The sequence below is a fragment of the Stenella coeruleoalba genome (assembly GCF_951394435.1).
Source record: "Stenella coeruleoalba genome assembly, chromosome: 2".
NCBI lineage: Eukaryota > Metazoa > Chordata > Mammalia > Artiodactyla > Delphinidae > Stenella > Stenella coeruleoalba.
Window position 1 is genome coordinate 67,511,535 of NC_137147.1, and position 20,311 is coordinate 67,531,845.

General features: G+C 38.0%; 1 long non-coding RNA gene across 1 annotated transcript in view; it reads left to right on the plus strand.

The window, feature by feature from the left end:
- Window positions 1-20,311, plus strand: part of LOC307181605 — a 343,554-nt gene that overhangs the window by 241,295 nt on the left and 81,948 nt on the right. Inside the window, exon 3 of the long non-coding RNA XR_013826962.1 lies at window positions 19,299-19,361. This is a non-coding gene — a long non-coding RNA (uncharacterized lncRNA). The remainder of the gene's footprint in view (window positions 1-19,298; window positions 19,362-20,311) is intronic.

A 20,311-nucleotide genomic window follows, 5' to 3' on the forward strand; every position in this document is an offset into this window, starting at 1 on the left:
CTCTATAACAAAGTGAATCAGCTATACATATACATATATCCCCATATCTCCTCCCTCTTGCATCTCCCTCCCACACTCCCTATCCCACCCCTCTAGGTGGTCACAGAGCTCCGAGCTGATCTCTCTGTGCTGTGCGGCTGCTTCCCACTAGCTATCTGTTTTACATTTGGTAGTATATATAAGTTCATGCCACTCTCTCACTTCATCCCAGCTTACCCTTCCCCCTCCCCGTGTCCTCAAGTCCATTCTCTACGTCTGTGTCTTTATTCCTGTCCTGCCCCTAGGTTCTTCAGAACCAATTTTATTTTTTAGATGCCATAAATATGTGTTAGCATATGGTATTTGTTTTTCTCTTTCTGACTTACTTCACTCTGTATGACAGACTCTAGGTCCATCTACCTCACTACAAATAACTCAATGTCACTTCTTTTTATGGCTGAGTAATATTCCATTGTATATATGTGCCACATCTTCTTTATCCATTCATCTGTTGATGGACACTTAGGTTGCTTCCATGTCCTGGCTATTGTAAATAGAGCTGCAGTGAACATTGTGGTACATGACTCTTTTTGAATTATGGTTTTCTCAGGGTATATGCCCAGTAGTGGGATTGCTGGGTCGTATGATAGTTCTATTTTTAGTTTTTTGAGGAACTTCCATACTGTTCTCCATAGTGCCTGTATCAGTTTACATTCCCACGAACAGTGAAAGAGGGTCCCCTTTCCCCACACCCTCTCCAGCATTTACTGTTTGTAGATTTTTTGATGATGGCCATTCTGATTGGTGTAGGTGTTACCTCAATGTAGTTTTGATTTGCATTTCTCTAATGATAAATGATTTTGACCAATCTTTCATGTGTTTGTTGGAAATCTGTTTATCTTCTTTGGAGAAATGTCTATTTAGGTCTTCTGCCAATTTTTGGATTGGGTTTTTTGTTTTTTTGATATTGAGCTGCATGAGTTGCTTGTAAATTTTGGAGATTAATCCTTTGTCAATTGCTTCGTTTGCAAATATTTTCTCCCACTCTGACGGTTGTCTTTCTGTCTTGTTTATGGTTTCTGTTGCTGTGCAAAAGCTTTGAAGTTTCATTAGGTTCCATTTGTTTATTTTTGATTTATTTCCATTCCTCTAGGAGGTGGATCAAAAAAGATCTTGCTGTGATTTATCTCATAGAGTGTTCTGCCTATGTTTTCCTCTAAGAGTTTTATACTGTCTGGCCTTACACTTAAGTCTTTAATCCATTTTGAGTTTATTTTTGTGTATGGTGTTAGGGAGTGTTCTAATTTCATTCTTTTACATGTAGCTGTGCAGTTATCCCAGCACCACTTATTGAAGAGGCAGTCTTTTCTCCATTGTATATTCTTGCCTCCTTTATCAAAAATAAGGTAACCCGATGTGTGTGGCTTTACCTCTGGGCTTTCTATCCTGTTCCATTGATCTATATTTCTGTTTTTGTGCCAGAGCCATACTGTCTTGATTACTGTAGCTTTGTAGTATAGTCTGAAGTCCAGGAGCCTGATTCCTCCAGCTCTGTTATTCTTTCTCAAGATCACTTTGGCTATTTGGAGTCTTTTCTATTTCCATACAAATTGTGAAATTTTTTTTCCACTTCTGTGAAAATTGCCATTGGTAGTTTGATAGGGATTGCACTGAATCTGTAGATTGCTTTAGGTAGTATAGTCATTTTCACAATGTTGATTCTTCTAATCCAAGAGCATGGTATATCTCTCCATCTGTTTGTATCATCTTTAATTTCTTTCATCACTGTCTTATAGTTTTCCTCTTACAGGTGTTTTGTTTCCTTAGGTAGGTTTATTCCTAGGTATTTTATTCTTTTTGTTGCAATGATAAATGGGAGTGTTTCCTTAATTTTTCTTTCAGATTTTTCATCATTAGTGTATAGGAATGCAAGAGATTTCTGTGCCTTAATTTTGTATCCTGCTACTTTACCAAATTCATTGATTAGCTGTAGCAGTTTTCTGGTAGCATCTTTAGGATTTAGAATTTTTAGGATTCTCTATGTATAGTATGATGTCATCTGCAAACAGTGACAGCTTTACTTCTTCTTTGGATTCCTTTTATTTCCTCTTCTTCTCTGATTGCTGTGGCTAAAACTTGCAAAACTATGTTGAATAATGGTGAGGGTGGACAACCTTGTTTTATTCCTGATCTTAGAGGAATTAGTTTCAGTTTTTCACCATTGAGAACAATGTTGGCTGTGGGTTTGTCATATATGGCCTTTATTATGTTGAGGTAAGTTCCCTCTATGACTACTTTTTGGAGGGTTTTTATCATAAATGGGTGTTGAATTTTGTTGAAAGCTTTTTCTGTATCTACTGAGATGATCATATAGTTTTTCTCCTTCAGGTTGTTAATATGGTTTATCACATTGATTGATTTGCATATATTGAAGAATCCTTGCATTCCTGGGATAAACCCCAGTTGATCATGGTGTATGATCCTTTTAATGTGCTGTTGGATTCTGTTTGCTAGTATTTTCTTGAGGATTTTTGCATCTATGTTCATCAGTGATATTGGCCTGTAGTTTTCTTTCTTTGTGACATCCTTGTCTGGTTTTGGTATCAGGGTGATGGTGGCCTCATAGAATGAGTTTGGGAGTGTTTCTCCCTCCACTATATTTTGGCAGAGTTTGAGAAGGATAGGGTCTTCTGTAAATGTTTGATAGAATTCACCTATGAAGCCAGGTGGTCCTGGGCTTTTGTTTGTTGGAAGATTTTAAATCACAGTCTCAATTTCAGTGCATGTAATCGGTCTGTTTACATTCTCTATTGCTTCCTGGTTCAGTCTTGCAAGGTTGTGCTTCTCTGAGAATTTGTCCACTTCTTCCAGGTTGTCCATTTTATTGGCATACAGTTGCTTGTAGTAATCTCTCATGATCGTTTGTATTGCTGCAGTGTCAGTTTTTACTTCTCCTTTTTCATTTCTAATTCTATTGATTTGAGTCTTCACTCTTTTTTCCTTAATGTGTCTGGCTAAGGGTTTATCAATTTTGTTTATCTTCTCAAAGAACCAGCTTTTAGTTTTCTTGATCTTTGCTATTGTGTCTTTCAGTTCTTTTTCACTTATTTCTGATCTGATCTTTATGATTTCTTTCCTTCTGCTAACTTTAAGGTTTTTTTGTTCTTTCTCTAATTGCATTAACTGTAAGGTTAGGTTGTTTATTTGAGATGTTTCTTGTTTCTTGAGGTAGGATTGTATTGCTATAAACTTCCCTCTTAGAACTGCTTTTGCTGCATCCCATAGGTTTTGGGTCGTCATGTCTCCATTGTCATTTGTTTCTAGGTATTTTTTTATTTCCTCTTTGATTTCTTCCGATATCTTGTTTATTAAGTAGTGTATTGTTTAGCCTACATGTGTTTGTATTTTTTACAGATTTTTTCCTGTAATTGATATCTAATGTCATAGCGTTTGTGGTCAGAAAGATACTTGATATGATTTCAATTTTCTTAAATTTACCAAGGCTTGATTTGTGACCCAAGGTACGATCTATCCTAGAGAGTGTTCCATGAGCACTTGAGAGGAAAGTTTATTCTGTTGTTTTTGGATGGAATGTCCTATAAATATCAATAAAGTCCATTTTCTTTAATGTATCATTTAAAGCTTGTGTTTCCTTTTTTATTTTCATTTTGGGTGATCTGTCCATTGGTGAAAGTGGGGTGTTAAAGTCCCCTACTATGATTGTGTTACTGTTGATTTCCCGTTTTATGGCTGTTAGCATTTGCCTTATGTACTGAGGTGCTTCTATGTTGGGTGCATTAATATTTACAATTGTTATATCTTCTTCTTTGGTTGATCCCTTGACTATTATGTAGGTTCCTTCTTTATCTCTTGTAATAGTCTTTATTTTAAAGTCTATTTTGTCTGATATGAGTATTGCTACTCCAGCTTTCTTTAGATTTCCATTTTCATGGAATATCAGTTTCCATCCCCTCACTTTCAGACTGTATGTGTCTCTAGGTCTGACGTGGGTCTCTTGTAGACAGCATATGTATGGGTCTTGTTTTTGTATCCATTCAGCCAGTCTATGTCTTTTAGTTGGAGCATTTAATCCATTTACATTTAAGGTAATTATTGATATGTATGTTCCTATTACCATTTGCTTAATTGTTTTGGGTTTGTTATTTTAGGTCTTTTCCTTCTCTTGTGTTTCTTGCCTAGAGAAGTTCCTTTAACATTTGTTGTAAAGCTGGTTTGGTGGTGCTGAGCTTTTGCTTGTCTGTAAAGGTTTTAATATCTCCATCAAATCTGAATGAGATCCTTGCTGGGTTGAGTAATCTTGGTTGTAGGTTTTCCCCTTTCATCACCTTAAATATGTCCTGCCACTCCCTTCTGGCTTACAGAGTTTCTGCTGAAAGATCAGCTGTTAACCTTATGGGGATTCCCTTGTATATTATTTGTTGTTTTTCCCTTCCTGCTTTTAATAATTTTTCTTTGTATTTAATTTTTGATAGTTTGATTAATATGTGTCTTGGTGTGTTTCTTCTTGGATTTATCCTGTATGGGACTCTCTGCGCTTCCTGGACTTGATTGACTATTTCCTTTCCCATATTAGGGACGTTTTCAACTATAATGTCTCAAATATTTTCTCAGTCCTTTCTTTTTCTCTTCTGGTTCTGGGACCCCTATAATTTGATTGTTGGTATGTTTAATGTTATCCCAGAGGTCTCTAAGACTGTCCTCAATTCTTTTCATACTTTTTTCTTTATTCTGCTTTGCAGTTGTTATTTCCACTATTTTATCTACCAGGTCACGTATTCGTTCTTCTGCCTCAGTTATTCTGCTATTGATTCCTTCTAGAGAATTTTTAATTTCATTTATTGTGTTGTTCATCATTGTTTGCTCTTTAGTTCTTCTATGTCCTTTGTAAACGTTTCTTGTATTTTCTCCATTCTATTTCTGAGATTTTGGATCATCTTTACTATCATTACTCTGAATTCTTTTTCAGGTAGACTGCCTATTTCCTCTTCATTTGTTTGTTCTGGTGGTTTTTTACCTTACTTCTTCATCTGCTGTGTGTTTCTCTGTCTTCTCATTTTGCTTCAGTTACTGTGTTTGAGGTGTCCTTTTCGCAGGCTGCAGGTTCATAGTCCCCATTGTTTTTGGTGTCTGCCCCCAGTGGCTACAGTTGGTTCATTGGGTGGTGCAGGCTTTCTCTTGGAGGGGACTAGTGCCCGTGTTCTGGTGGATGAGGCTGGATCTTGTCTTTCTGGTGGGCAGGATTGCATCCAGTGGTGTGTTTTGGTGTGTCTGTGACCTTATTATGATTTTAGGCAGTGTCTCTGATAATGGGTGAGGTGGTGCTCCTGTCTTACCAGTTGTTTGGCATAGGGTGTCCAGCACCGTAGCTTCGTTTTCGTTGAGTGTAGCTGGGTCTTAGCGTTGAGATGATCTGTGGGAGAGCTTTTTCTGTTTGATATTATGTAGAACTGGGAGGTCTCTGGTGGACCAATGTGCTGAACTTGGCTCTCCCACCTCAGAGCTACAGGCTGGACACCCGGCCGAAGCACCAAGACCCTGTCAGCCACACGGCTCAGAAGAATAGGGAGGAAAAGAGAAAGAAAGAAAAATATATAAAATAAAATATAATAAAGTCATTAAAAAGAAAAAAATAATTATTAAAAATAAAAAAATTAAAAAGTAAGGAGAAAAAGAAAGAAAAAGGAAAGAAAGAAGGGAGCATCCAAACCAGAAAACATATACACCAATGATAACAAGTGCTAAAAACTATACTAAAAAAAAAAGAGACCAAAAATAAAGACAGATAGAGCCATAGGACAAATGCTAAGACAAAGCTATACAGACAAAATCACACAAAGAAGCATATACATACACACTCATAAAAAGTGAAAAAGGAAAAAATATATATATCTATATATAAAAATAAGGAGGAAGAGAGCAACCAAATCAATAAACAAATGTACCAATGTTAATAAACTCTAAATACTAAACTAAGATAAACATAAAACCAGAAACAAATTAGATGCAGAAAGCAAACCCCAAGTCTACAGTTGCTCCCAAAGTCCACTGCCTCAATTCTGGGATGATTTGTTTTCTATTCAGGTATTCCACAGATGCAGGGTACATCACGTTGATTGTGGAGATTTAATCCGCTGCTCCAGAGGCTGCTGAGAGAGATTTCCCTTAGTCTTCTTTGTTTGCACAAAGAAGTTCAGCTTTGGATTGGACCCGCCTCTGCATGTAGGTTGCCTGAGGGCATCTGTTCTTCACTCAGACAGGACGGGGTTAAAGGAGCAGCTGATTCGGGGGCTCTGGCTCAATCAGGCTTGGGAGAGGGAGGGGTACGGAATGCAGGGTGATCCTGCGGCACAGTGATAGCCACGGCTCACTCCCATCTCTGGAGCTCGTTTAGGCAGTGTTCTGAATTCCGTCTCCTGGCGCACCACAAAACAATGGTCTCTTGACTCTTAGGCAGGTCCAGACTTTTTCCCCAGACTCCCTCCTGGCTAGCTGTGGTGCACTAGCCCCTTTTAGGCTGTGTTTATGCGGCCAACCCCAGTCCTCTCCCTGGAATCTGACCTCCGAAGCACGAGCCTCACCTCCCAGCCCCCTCCCGTCCTGGCGGGTGAGCAGACAACCTCTCAGGCTGGTGAGTGCTGGTCGGCACCGCTCCTCTATGCGGGAATCTCTCCACTTTCCCCTCTGCACCCCTGTTGCTGTGCTCTCTTCCATGGCTCCACAACTTCCCCCAAACCCCCATCTCCTTCAGTGAAGGGGCTTCCTAGTGTTTGGAAACCTTTCCTCCTTCACGGCTCCCTCCCACTGGTGCAGGTCCCATCCCTATTCTTCTGTCTCTTTTTTTCTTTTTTCTTATGCCCTACCCAGGTACGTGGCGAGTTTCTTGCCTTTTGGGAAGTCTGAGGTCTTCTGCCAGCGTTCAGTAGGTTTTCTGTAGCAGTTGTTCCACATGCAGATGTATTTCTGATGTATTTGTGGGGAGGAAGGTGATCTCCACATCTTACTCCTCCGCCATCTTGAAGGTCTCTATATATTGTTTTTAAGCCTCTGCTATATGTTAAATTCATGTCACAGTCATGAGAGAGAATGAATAGAGCATGGGGCCTATGGAAATGGGACTGGAGGTTCTTTTCCTGTTCTAGTCTAGGCTTATGGGAGAGGATAATAAAAAGCCCTCTGAATGGTACTGTCAGGGCTGCCAAGGTAGTAGAGTGTTATAAAGTGTGCACTTGCCTGGAGTCCCCCTGTGCCATGTAATTCTACTGTCAGGAATTGGTGGCAGCAGGTAGCCTTTAGGTAAAGATTTGGGTATTCAGGATCCTGGCCATCTTGCCATCTGTTGTGACTAAGTAATAATGATAATAAAATAACCAGACGGACATAGTAACCATGTTTAGACTTTGTTTTAAGCACTTTTCATATATTAACTCATTTTTTCTTCTCAACTACCCTATAAGGTCTTTTTCCATTTTACAGAGGAAGAAACTGAGACTCAGTGATTAAGTGTAAGAGCTGGAATTTGAACCCAGGCAATCTAGGTCTGACATCTGATCCATAGGCTATGATATTAGGAATAGATAGGTGTTTCCATTATAATCTGTATCATTATATTGTGCTATGACTTTCAACTCTTCCATCTCTTTTATCCCCAAAAGTAAGAATTCCAGGGACTATTAGAAATTGTAAGTAATAAATTCATTAGGAGTAGGTATAGTAACATAATTCACTGATAGTAGAAGGGCACTTACAGCTTTCATTACTGTAATTCTGTAAATTCTCCTGGGGAAAAACAATTGAGAGGCATTTTCTCTTGGGGAATGCTTTTGTGTTTAGTGAATGACACTTATTAACTATTAAATCACCAAATCATAGCCTAGTCTATGAATCTGAGTTCGATCAGAAAATCAGAAGCCACCAAGGTATTATGGTTAGAAATTAGAAATTTATTAGAGGAATTTATTTATTTATTAGAGGAATTTATTAGAGGAATTAAAGATGTATACAACTTCTGGAAATTCTGAGAGGATGAAGTCAGGAGACCTTTCAAGAAATATTTCAGGAAATCCAATGAGACAGGGTTTGCAGGGAAGCTGCAGCCAATGATCTCAACCCCTTGTAGCACCATTGTGGCTGATTCTTAGTAGAAATCCTCAGAAGTCAAAAGCAGATCACACCTCACATAATCTAAGCTTCCTGCCTGCAGTTTCCACTGGGGAATGAGCTTCAGCCGGTGACAGTGCCTTTTATAGGCACTAAGGGCCATGAGAAGGCCGAGGACTTATGGGAAGTGTAATTCCAGACTTCCCTCCTACCATGCAGAGATGAATGCAAATGGGGTGACACCAAGACTGCGCTTAGTACAGACCCTACACCACACTGAGGCTCAGCCTCAGGAAGTCAGCTCAGTCATACTCCTGCTTCTCAAGATTTTGTCAACCCTATGAGGACAGTTATTTTCAAAATGCATGAGAGAGTTCATTTTGTTTCCTTGTGATAGTTAAATGGTATAGTACAGAGAGTTCATTTATTAATTCAACAAATACTTACTGGCCACCTTCTTTATTTAGAACACTGTTTTAGGGAGTCCCTCATTACTAAGGTGTAGGCCTAACACTGCATATTCAATTAAGACTTTATGAGTGAATACTTTACTTTTACATCATAAAGGTATTAACATCTTTTCTTGCCTTCTAGTAGATACCGTGATCATTGTGTGTCATCAGCAGGACAGATAAATGCTAGAGGAATTCTGAAGAGGAATTGGCCATTTAAAATTTTTGTGGCCGAGGAAGACCTTGTTAAACACATGGAATTTGAGCAAGGCTTAGAGAAAATGACCAGGCACTGCCATAAGTGATTTAATTATACCAGACACTAAACCTAGGCCTCTCTGAGGGTAGGTACTCTTCCTGTTCCCATTGTGCATTGGTGGTAACTGTGGCTCAGAGAGGTTGTGTGCCTACCCTCAGTTGCTTAATACCAACTGGCAGAAATTATTGGAGGTGGGCCTCAAATCCAGGTTAGTGAGATTCCAAAGCTTCTTTCATCATCACCCATACTTAGTACAACTATGGGTTTTTTTTGTTTTTTTGCGGTACACGGGCCTCTCACTGTTGTGACCTCTCCCGTTGCGGAGCACAGGCTCCGGACGCGCAGGCTCAGCGGCCATGGCTCACGGGCCCAGCCTTTCCGCGGCATATGGGATCTTCCCAGACCAGGGCATGAACCCGTGTCCCCTGCATCGGCAGGCGGACTCTCAACCACTGCGCCACCAGGGACGCCCCCAACTATGTTTTAAGCTCTAAATATAAACTGAGATAAAGAGAGTTCCCAATGTAAGTTTATGAACATACCAGTAAAGCTACACAGGTGACCCAAGTTTCACATAGGAACATAGACATGAACTCATATTGAAATAAGTATGTTTAATGTAATATACTTATGTCTGATATCAACAGAGACCCAATGGTATAATTGTGAATTAAGATACTATAAACCCTTTTGCAGTCAACTCTAAATTGTTTGTTTGAGTTAAAGTCACTTGGCTATGGTATAGTAAGCGGTCCAATTTAGAGAAAGAACTTTCATTCATTCGTTTATGAGGCAAGTTGGCTTTGTGATTAAGAGTGTGGACTCTGGAGCTATACTGCTCTTCTTTGAATCCTGTTCCTGTTATTTACTAGGTACATGAGCCTCAGAGTTCTCACCTAAAAAGTAGAAATAATAATAATAATGTATCACCTATTCCTGTGTAACAGATTACCATGAAACTGAGTCAGGAATCCAGGTATGGCCTAGCTGGGTGCCTCTGCTTCAAGGCCTTTCATAAAGCTGCATTTAGAGTGTCAGCAAGAGGGCTGTGGTCTCACCCGAAGGCTCAGCTGTGTGAGGATCTGCTGACAAGCTCATATGTTCTTAGCAGGATTCAGTTCTTCATGGACTATCAGACTGAGGGCCTGAGGTCCTCTCTAGCTGTTGGCCGGAAGCTTCGCTATATCCAGAAGAGTTGATTACAGACAGGTGTGAATACTAGGAGTTGAGGATCATTGCCAGTCCATCTCACAGGCTGCCTACCACACCTACCTAATGGGTCTGTTGTGTGGGTTGAGTTAATTTATGTAAAAGATCTTTGAACAAGGCCTGGAACATAATAAATGATAGATAAGTGTTGGCTCTAACTATTACTATATTGAAATCACTGGAATGTTTAATAAATAAGACTCATTTCTACTTTTGAGAAAATGATAGCCTATGATACTATATGGCAGAAAATGAAAAGTACGGTAATAGAGGCACAAATGAAGAGCTGTGGATGTTGAGAGGAGGGAATGGTCACAGTGAGAGGTGAATGACCAGAAAAAGTTTGATTAATGAAACAATATGTGCTGCGCCCCAGAATATGGGTAAGGTTTTGATGGGGCTGGGTGAGGGAAGTTTGGGGGGTGGCGTGGGATGGACAGGGAGCTGTTGAAGGCAGCAAAGCAAGGAAAGTAAGGGTATCCTTAACTTATATAACCGTATGACAATGCCCAGGGTTGCTAGGCATTATCCAGGAAACCATGGCTAATCCAGGTCAACTGCACCATCCAAAATGCAGCAAAAGCTGGGAGGGAAATAGAATGAAAAGAAGGATTTACACCTGTTTATTGAAAATACTGAAAAGCTGATGTATTTTGACGTAGTCCTATCTGTAGTGGGAATCATTGAAGATTAGGAACTGAGCTTCAGGAAGTTTATTCTGGAAGCTGGAAACAAGAATGGATTGGGGCAAGGAAATCCTGGAGAAGAGCCCAGTTAAGTCATTATTATAATAGTTAAGGTGATTAGGGATAAAGATCTATCTGACTAGAGCAGTGTCAGTGGGCTGGGTGAGGAAGGGGGTGAAGCTGAAAGAGGAACAGCCTCAGCTGATAGTTTTGTTATCCCTGAAATATAGGATGAGGTTGACTGGCTTTGAGGACAAGCTTAGGGACAAATCCTGACTTTAACAACTTTTAGCTGTATCACCTTGGGTAAATTGTTGTAAACTCTTTGAACCTTAGTTTCTTTGTGACAAGAGGATTAAATGATCTAATGTGGGTAAATATATGTAAAGGACTCACCGTGGTGTCTATCATAGTAAATGCTCAATGAATACTAGTTTCCTCCCTCTGAAAGGGTTATTATTTACAAGTACAACTATAAATAGAATTCTGAGTCATAATTTTATAATTAGTCCCACTTGTAATGGGTTTAAGCTTTAACTATTATAGTTATATATAATATATATATATATAATATATATAATAGCAACAGCAGCTTTTATTAATTTATGCCCAGCACTGTGCTGAGCACTATACATACATCATCTCATTTAGTTCTGCCATCAGCCATATGAAATATGTGTTTTCATCATCTGCATGTTATACTTCAGAAAACTGAAGCTTAGAGAAATTAACTTTCTTAAAGCCTGATGAGTGGCAGAGCCCATATTTGAACAGGTTTTTGCTGTTTCCAAAGCCTTGCTCTTAGTTATTGAACTGCCTTTCTAAAATATAAACGAGAGCACATGAATATTTCTCTTTCCATCTATATCTCACCTGATATACCATTTATACAGTGAGAGTTGCTAAATCAATACTTGCTTGTTGATGAAGACCCATCACTCATGTTCCAATTGAGATGATGTGGCTGCCAGTTTTCTGGCTTCAGACTCTCTTGGCACTTTACCTCCTGCATGATGAATGTGGTTTTACTCCTTACTATTTTGGCACTGCTAAAGTGCTTTAAAAATGTTCCCTTCCTGACTTCAAGAGGTGATTTACCAAAATGTCAGTCAGAATTAATTTGAATGATATTCATTGCAGTTCCCCAAGGCCTAGAGTTACTGGCATGTTGTTTTTGCATGTCATATTTTGATGGGAGATAACATTTTAACCGGAGTAGGAAGGGCACGATATTGGATGAGTCAAGCAGTAAGTCACCAGGGACTATATTCATAACTGTATCACTGTTCTGCTTTTACAGGAGTTGTCTAATCACAGTGATTCCAAGCCATTTAAAATTTCCAGCACCCTATTTTTTATCTCATTTACAAAATCCTTCTCCTTAAATTACTCTATGCCATGTTTTTCTTAAAGAGGTTTCAAATTGAGTTTACTTTGATGACTTTAAAAAATTATGTTAATATCAGTGAGATCATTAAGGCCATTCCAGGAGGCTGTAGTACCAGGATTTGGAAGTGTTGCTTCCATGATTCCATTTCTCAGCTCTGCTTATTCAAATAAACTTGGAGAATCTGAAGTTCTTCCTTTTTTGGGGAAGAGACTCTTTTTTTAAAATATCTTTGACATATGGAAATGGTATATATTTAAGGTTTACAACTCTATGTGTGTAGATGTGTGTATGTAAAAGGTCATCATACTCAAGCTGAATAACATCATCCCATGTACATATTTACCCTTGTGTGTGTGTGAGAAGATTTGATTTAAGATCTATCCTTTTAGAAAATTTCAAGTATATGGTACAGTATTATCATCACCAGGCTGTAATTTAGATCTCCAGCACTTATTCATCCCAAATAACCGAACCTTCATATTCTTTGACCAACATCTTTCCATTTCCCTCATCCCTCAGCTTTTTACTCTCTGATTTTATGAGTTTAACTTTTAAAAATTCCACATATAAGTGAAATCATGCAGTATTTGTCTTTCTGTGTCTGGCTTATTTTGCTTAGCCTAGTGTCCACCAGGTTCATCCATGTTGTTGCAAATGGTAGGATTTCCTTTAAAGAGATTATTTCCAGGTACAAAAGCAGGATAACAATGTTTGCTATTTTCTGGGATCAGAAGGGTTGCATCTCAGACTCATTTAGTGTGAGAATTGCAAGCAATTTTAGAAATCATCTAATTCACGCCTTGTCTTTTAGGAAGAAGAACATTAAGATTCAGGGTGGTGAGGTAATTCATCCAAGGTCCTACAATTGCTTAATGATGGAAGTAGAAGTGAAATTCAGGACTTCTGGCACCCAACCCAAATTCAAATTAAATTGACTTAGCAGGTGCTTAGCTCTTCAGAGGTGCCTTGTTTAGGTGTTCAGTAAAAAAGCCGTAATCCTTGAGAATACATTACAGTTTATTACTGAGGATAAAATTCACTCTTACATATTGTCTTCTGAATTATTGCTAACTGGCTAGAAAATTCATTTTGACTTTAGTACTCAGTATTGCCCATAATTATTTTCTTATCACATTTTAGAAATACATCAATTAAAAGAGATGATTCCATCAAACCAAATGATTTTCCTAAAGTATTTTTGAAATGGAAACAAAATCCCTTAATACCAGCATTGGACATTATTTATTAGGTACCTGTCTATACCTGATACAGTTTAGTCATTGTATAGACTAAGACAAACATATATTCTGATTTTTCTACTTTTGTGAAATGATTGCTGACTGGAATGGAGTTGATGGAATGGCATCCAGTAAGTTTAATTAAATAAATAACATTTTAAGATACATGTAACAAAGGGGTTACCTTGCAAAGTGGTTAACAAAGAAGGGTCAAGTCAGTTATTTAGACAAGTGGCTCCCAGACTTTTGACTTTAAAAGATTAGGGAAATTTCTCCCCAAAGTTTGAAAATCAAATAAAATGAAGCCCTGCTTATAAACAAATTTTATTTTGACAAAGAATGAAAAAAAGTTTAACAGACACTTCATCTACCATTGACATTATTATATAAGAAACAGGATCTATTAATATTTTGAAAAGTGTAAGAACATAATTTTAGAATAAAGGATAAGTCTTCCCAAGAAAAGGTAGTTTCAGCTGGCACCTTTATACCAATAGGGATGTGTGTGTGTGTGTGCGCGTGCATGCGTGCACCTTATGTTTTCATTTTGCTACAGGTGGTACAAACTCTGTAACAGCAGTGGTCCAAGGACTGGTATTTAGGAACGATTAATATTTGTTATGTAGAATCTGTAGATATTTACTTCCTGCCCTGAAGCTAGGGAAGGATTAAAGGAAAAGGAAAAATTGCAGGAATGTTAAAAAAAATAAGCTACCACAGGTGAGAGCCAAGTACATTTTCAGGTATAGATACAGCCTGCAAGAAGTCTTAGACTTAGGAATGTAATTATTCAATGAAGAAAGCATTTGATAAATACATCTGAGGAAAACATACAACCTGTATAGAGAATGAGATGGAAAAGAAGAGGTTGAAGAAAACCTTTGGGTCATCTGATTAATTTAAATTTGAGGGAGTTTATTACTTTTCTTCTGAGTTTTTAATCATGGCCAGAGTAATAATGAAGAGCATTGATTCAAGAAGAGAAGGGAAAAGCACTAATAAAAATGGCTGTTCTGAATAAGTAACTAGAAATTTTTCCTTTTGAAAATACCCTACTTGAAATGAATGCATACCTTTCAAGCTTCAAGGTAAATGCACTAACTCTCTTTTATAGGAGTTTGTCCTTTAAAGATATGTCTTTCTTGCTAAGAAAATGTTATTTAAAAATCCGTAATATAGAAAATAGCAAACAGTTATTATGAACTCTTCCTGAACACCTTGCCTGGGAACAGCAAGGCCAGGCTATGCCAGGAGCAGAGAGACTCCCTTTAAGTCAGGAAAATTATTTCCAAATTACCTTCCTTCCAAGGTGTTAGGGTGTGGGGAGGCTTTTTCTTCTCTTCATGTGGCTGGTAGCTGCTCTCATGTGTAGGATGAGGCTTTGGAAAATCATGACTGGAGACCGAGTTTCTTCTTGCCAAGTGGCCAGTACTTCCTTCACCAGTATCATGGAACACCTATGTTAACCTGTGATTGGAATCTCAAATTAGAATTTGGGATACCATTTTCCTTTCAAAAGCAATGTTATTAATGATAGTTACATCCTAGGATGGAATAGAAAATGTTATCTCCTTATGTAACCTCAGTGCCAGTTCTAACTATTTACTGAGCACCTACCAGGTGTCAGTCACAGTTCTGGATCAATAATGGGCCTTCCCTACTTTTTTTTTTTTTTTTTCCGCTGCATTGGATCTTTGTTGCGTGCATGGGCTTTCTCTAGTTGTGGCAAGCGGGAGCTTCTCTTGTTGTGGTGCACAGGCTCTAGGTGCATGGGCTTCAGTAGTTGCAGCATGCGAGCTCAGGATTTGTGGCACGTGGGCCCTAGAGCATGTGGGCTCAGTAGCTGTGGCGCAAGGGCTCTAGGGTGCGCGGGCTTCAGTAGTTGTAGCATGCAGGCTCAGTAGTTGTGGCACGTGGGCTCTAGAGCACAGTATTAGTAGTTGGGGCACGTGGGCTTAGTTGCTCCGTGGCATGTGGGATCTTCCCGGACCAGGGATCAAACTCGTGTCCCCAGCATTGGCAGGTGGATTCCTAACCACTGTGCCACCACGGAAGCCCCCCTAATTGTTTTTTAACTCTGTGACTGTGACAAGATTATTTGTTCTAACTGGCTATGGCCTGTTTTATGTATTCTCCATTAAGATTTCTCTAAGTGGCCTCATTTGTACTATTATGATAAATGAGTGTAGCCAATTAGTCTTTTATTGTTGTTGTTGAAACAATTACCAATAAAAACAAATATTCCATAGACCCAGGTCAGATTGCAAGAGATTCCTTATTCAACAGAATTCCACTTTTTTCTTGAATTTTGAATTACAGTATTACCTATAAACAATTAAAGAACCTCTTTATTTCAAGTAATGCAACTAGGGATTTATACTAGACCCCAAAACACAGTTCAAAGAAGATAATTACACTACTACCTTTACTTTCTGATAATGGAGATGCCCTAATTAACAAACGTAGAAAAAGTTGCATGGGTCAAATATTCCTTCCTTCTCATCAGGAGATCTTTTGTAGCATGACTGATGCTTGCTCTAAAGAGGTCACTGGGAGGGGTAGTTGGGGAGCATTTGGGGAGATGCAAGGTAAATAAATGAATACACTCTTCTGTTATAGAAAGCACCTTTACCTTCCTCTCTATTCATAACTTGTTTTTGATTGTAAGGATAACTTTTGTTAATCTTAAAAATAGCATAATTTAGTATTAGGTAACAGCTAAGGGAAGCAGTGAGATAAGATGCACAAAGGATTGAGGAGTTACGTGTGAAGTATGAAGTGTGACCAATAAACCTTCTCTGTATAGCATGTTGAATATCCATACTCTGGACCACATTTTCTGGGTGTGAATCCCAGCTCTACCACTTCCTAGTTGTGTGACCTTAAGCAAATCACTCAGCTCCTCGAGGCTTCAGATCCCTCATCTGTCTGTAAAATGGACATACTAACAGTATGAACTTCAGAGGGTTGTTATGTGAATTAAGTGAGTTGATATATCGAAGCTCTTAGAATGAGACCTGGCACAATAAGTATTTGCTGTTATTATGGAGCAGTGTTCTCCAAAGGAGAGAGTGTATTCCTCAGAGACTGACAATCCAAACATCTATTCATGTCTATTTTTATCTTAGCCTTTTAAGTTTCCTACTTTGTGTATGTTTTCTAATGTACATAATATTTATAAATTATGTAATATATGTATATATTTCATAAATATTACATATACATGTATTAGAGGTATATAAACTTTTTTATAGTCATAAAGATTGGGAGACCATTGATATGGTAGTCTCCTAATTTTGTTTCAAAATCTAGTTTTAATTAGTTCTCCTTGGGAAGTATCTTTATGCATAGCAAATTTTATTTTGTGTTGAGGCTATGGCCAAACTCATCAGGGTAGGAATATACTGCTTTTAAGACTAAATTAATAACACCACTAAATTTACTCAAAGTTTTCTTTTTCTTCTTTTAAATCATTTCTTCAGAATGTCCCCCAGTAGGGCATACATAATTCTTTAATTTTTATGAACATTCAAATAATTTATATTGACCCATTTCTTGAAAACACGGAATCATTCTGGGTGTCATGTACAGTTAGAAAGACCTCACTTGGGTATTTGTAAACTACTCAACTCCTTTCTCCTTCCCCTTTATTTAGGTTTTCTTCCATGCATTGATATATTAATTTCCCAAGTTATCTCCTAAAAATCTAAGGACAGGAGTATAAAAGAATCATTAGCTAGGTGAACTTTTTTCCTTTTCAAGTTAGATATTTTAAAAATCTGCTTCAAAACATATGTTCCTTTATGGCCCAAACCATTTTGTTACAACTGAAGAACAAACCTATGGTATCTAATTTAGGCTGAAAATTAGCAGGAAGCTTTTTGAAAGCACCACTGTGGTGACAGAACAAATATATGAAATAATTATTACCTTCAAAAGATTCTAGAGAGGCTTGCTTTCACAATATGTCATTATATAAATGATCTTTGGAGGGCCCCAGAGCTCATGATAAAACTACCAAATTGCTTATTAGGAGGCAAACAACAGCTCTGCTGAGATAAGTGTAACAGGCTTAGAAAAGCACATCCCTGGTGCGGTCCACCTACACAAATTCAGCTCCTACAGGAACACAGAAAACACTTCGGAATACATTAGCATGCAGTATTTACTCAAAAGCTGCAAAAACATTGTGTTTGCATAATTTTATCAATTGTCAATAGCAGTGCTTGCCAACATTCTTATCTTTATTGAGATGTAAAATTAAGAGCAGGAAGAAAGTTTGTATCAATATTAATACTGAACTCACTTGAAAAGATGACATTTATTAATAAAGCATCTGGCTCAACATTCACAGTGGTATTTAAAGGCTAAACAGAGTCCTGGTGCAGGAAACATTTTTTAGCAAATCTTGTTCATGAGCCACCTTATAGTTTTGAAATGTAGAAATCATTTTTTCCATTCCACAAATGGCTACTTCCCTAAAATTCTTTTGAAATTTGGGATGGGCTGGTTGTAGTCAGAACAAGAGCAGTAATAAGACAAAGATTACAATGCATTAAACATTCTATGGAGAATTGTGTTGGTGCAAAGCATATTAGTTTTAAAAACTCTATGTTTGGGGAACAGCTGGTGTGGGCTGAACATGGAAACAACTGTTGTAAAACAAATGTTAAGGAATTGCTGTAAACAAGACTCCATCTATTTACAGTACGTTTCAATTCTCTTTCTTTCCTCTCTCTCTTACTCCTCTATCTATATTCATTCTGTCCAATAGAACCAGAATGGTGAAAGATTCCAGTTTGTAGGTGCGTGTGTGTGTGTGTGTGTGTGTGTGTGTGTGTGTGTGGTGTGTCTGCGCCTGTGTTATGGGAAGGTTATATGCACACATGTACACACACGTACATATGTAATATAAAATATATCAATATCTATCAATCTATTCTGATTTCTTAGGTTGATCTGTTGTGCTCAAAAACTGTAAAAATGGAATAGTGATGATATTATGGCCATGATGTAAACTGTAAAAAAACCTACAGATTTTACTCACTATATTACCCGTATTGTGAATTCATGACCAACCATCCCTTTGTTTTTTATGAACTTCAACTTTCAATGCATTGTGGATACATTACCCACAGATACGTTACATTGTTCAAAAACAACCACATTTCACATATGACCTAAACAGTTTGAAACTTGAAACTTTAGATAAAAATGAGGACGATGCTGAGAATACTTGAAGTGGGGCAGGTACCTCAGATTCCACCTCTCTCTTTACAGTTGATCCACATAAATTTCTAGCGACATTAAGAACCTAACACTGTCTTGTCCTATTTTCAGTCTGCTTCCAACCCACTCCTGTTCAGCTGTTCAATACATAAGGAACTCATGCATCATGTCATTTTTTTCATCTTAATGTTGTTGCCCTTGCCTGCTTCCCTAAATGATTATGATTATACAGCTTAATTAAAAGAAAATGAGGGACTTCCCTGGTGGCTCAGTGGTTAAGAATCCTCCTGCTAATGCAGGGGACACGGGTTCAAGCCCTGGTCCAGGAAGATCCCACATGCCGCGGAGCAACTAAACCCGTGAGCCACAACTACTGAGCCTGTGCTCTAGAGCCCATGTACCACAACTACTGAGCCTGTGTGCTACAACAACTGAAGCCCGTGCACCTAGATCCCATGCTCAGCAACAAGAGAAGCCACTGCAATGAGAAGCCCACACACCACAATGAAGAGTAGCCCCCACTTGCCACAACTAGAGAAAGCCCACTCACAGCAACAAAGCCCAACGCAGCCAAAAAGATTAAAATTAAAAAAATTAAATATTAAAAAAAGGAAAATGAAAGGATTGTAGATAAAATAATCTAATGGAAAGCTTCTTACGCAATTATTCCTTAGCATATAAATTCCTGGAAGGCAGATGGATGCTCTAAATACCATTCATTTTTTTCTTTCATTGCAGACTTCTGGAAACACCTCTATTTTCTAGAAGACACTGGCATCACCATGACTTGATTCTTAGACAGTAAGTATACTTCTTTTTAAATTCACGCCTCAGCTCCAATATGTCAGGAATCCTCACTAAATCATGCCGTGATTCTGGTCAAAATCCTGCAGTGGTTGTCTGATTCTAGACCAAGAGAAAATACTGCTTTTTTTTAATTTTAGTGACAAAATGCTATTAAAGAAAGAATACTCTTCTCAGAAAAGTGGTTTTGTTCCAGTTCTCTCTTAACTTTCATTGCTTTGTTGTATAATTTTAAGGCAAATCATATGTATTCTGCTTCTTATGAAATGAGAATTACTGGTATTTAGGAATTGAATATTTTTCCTCTGCAGCTGTGGGCCATTATTATTTATCATTTTTCACCATGTGTGTTATAAAGTTTGATGAGTCCTAATTGTTTTATTTTTAATCCTTAGGAAGAAAAGTATAGAATACTTGATAGAATATGATGTATAGAATACAATATAGAATATGATGATTACTTTTATTATTGCAAGAAATCTATCAAACTATCCCATTGATCTCGATTAGAGTAATCCATTTATTATCTTTTTTTTGTTTGTTTCAACAAAAAACATCAAGTGCCTACTATTTGGGAAGTTGCACACAATTGAATATTCTTTGTCATAGAGCTTACAGTTTAAAAAAGCAGCAGAAAAATCCCCCCAAGGTATTGAAAATTGCATGTATTTAATGAAAAAAAAGGGAGCTAGCATTTATTGTGCTAGGCTGCTTACATAATAACCTCATTTAATCCTCACAACCATCCTGCTTTGCTGGTAAGGACACTAAGGTTCTGAAAGGATAAATAGCCGAAAGTCTCAAGGCCCAGTAATGAGGATAGGGAAAGTCAGAGTCGTTCCAAAAGCTACATTACTTTCATCATAGTGAAGTACATTTGGAATTCAGAAAAATAGCGTTAGGGAATGGTGTCAAAGAAGTCAGTGGGAAGGAAGTAGATCAGGAAG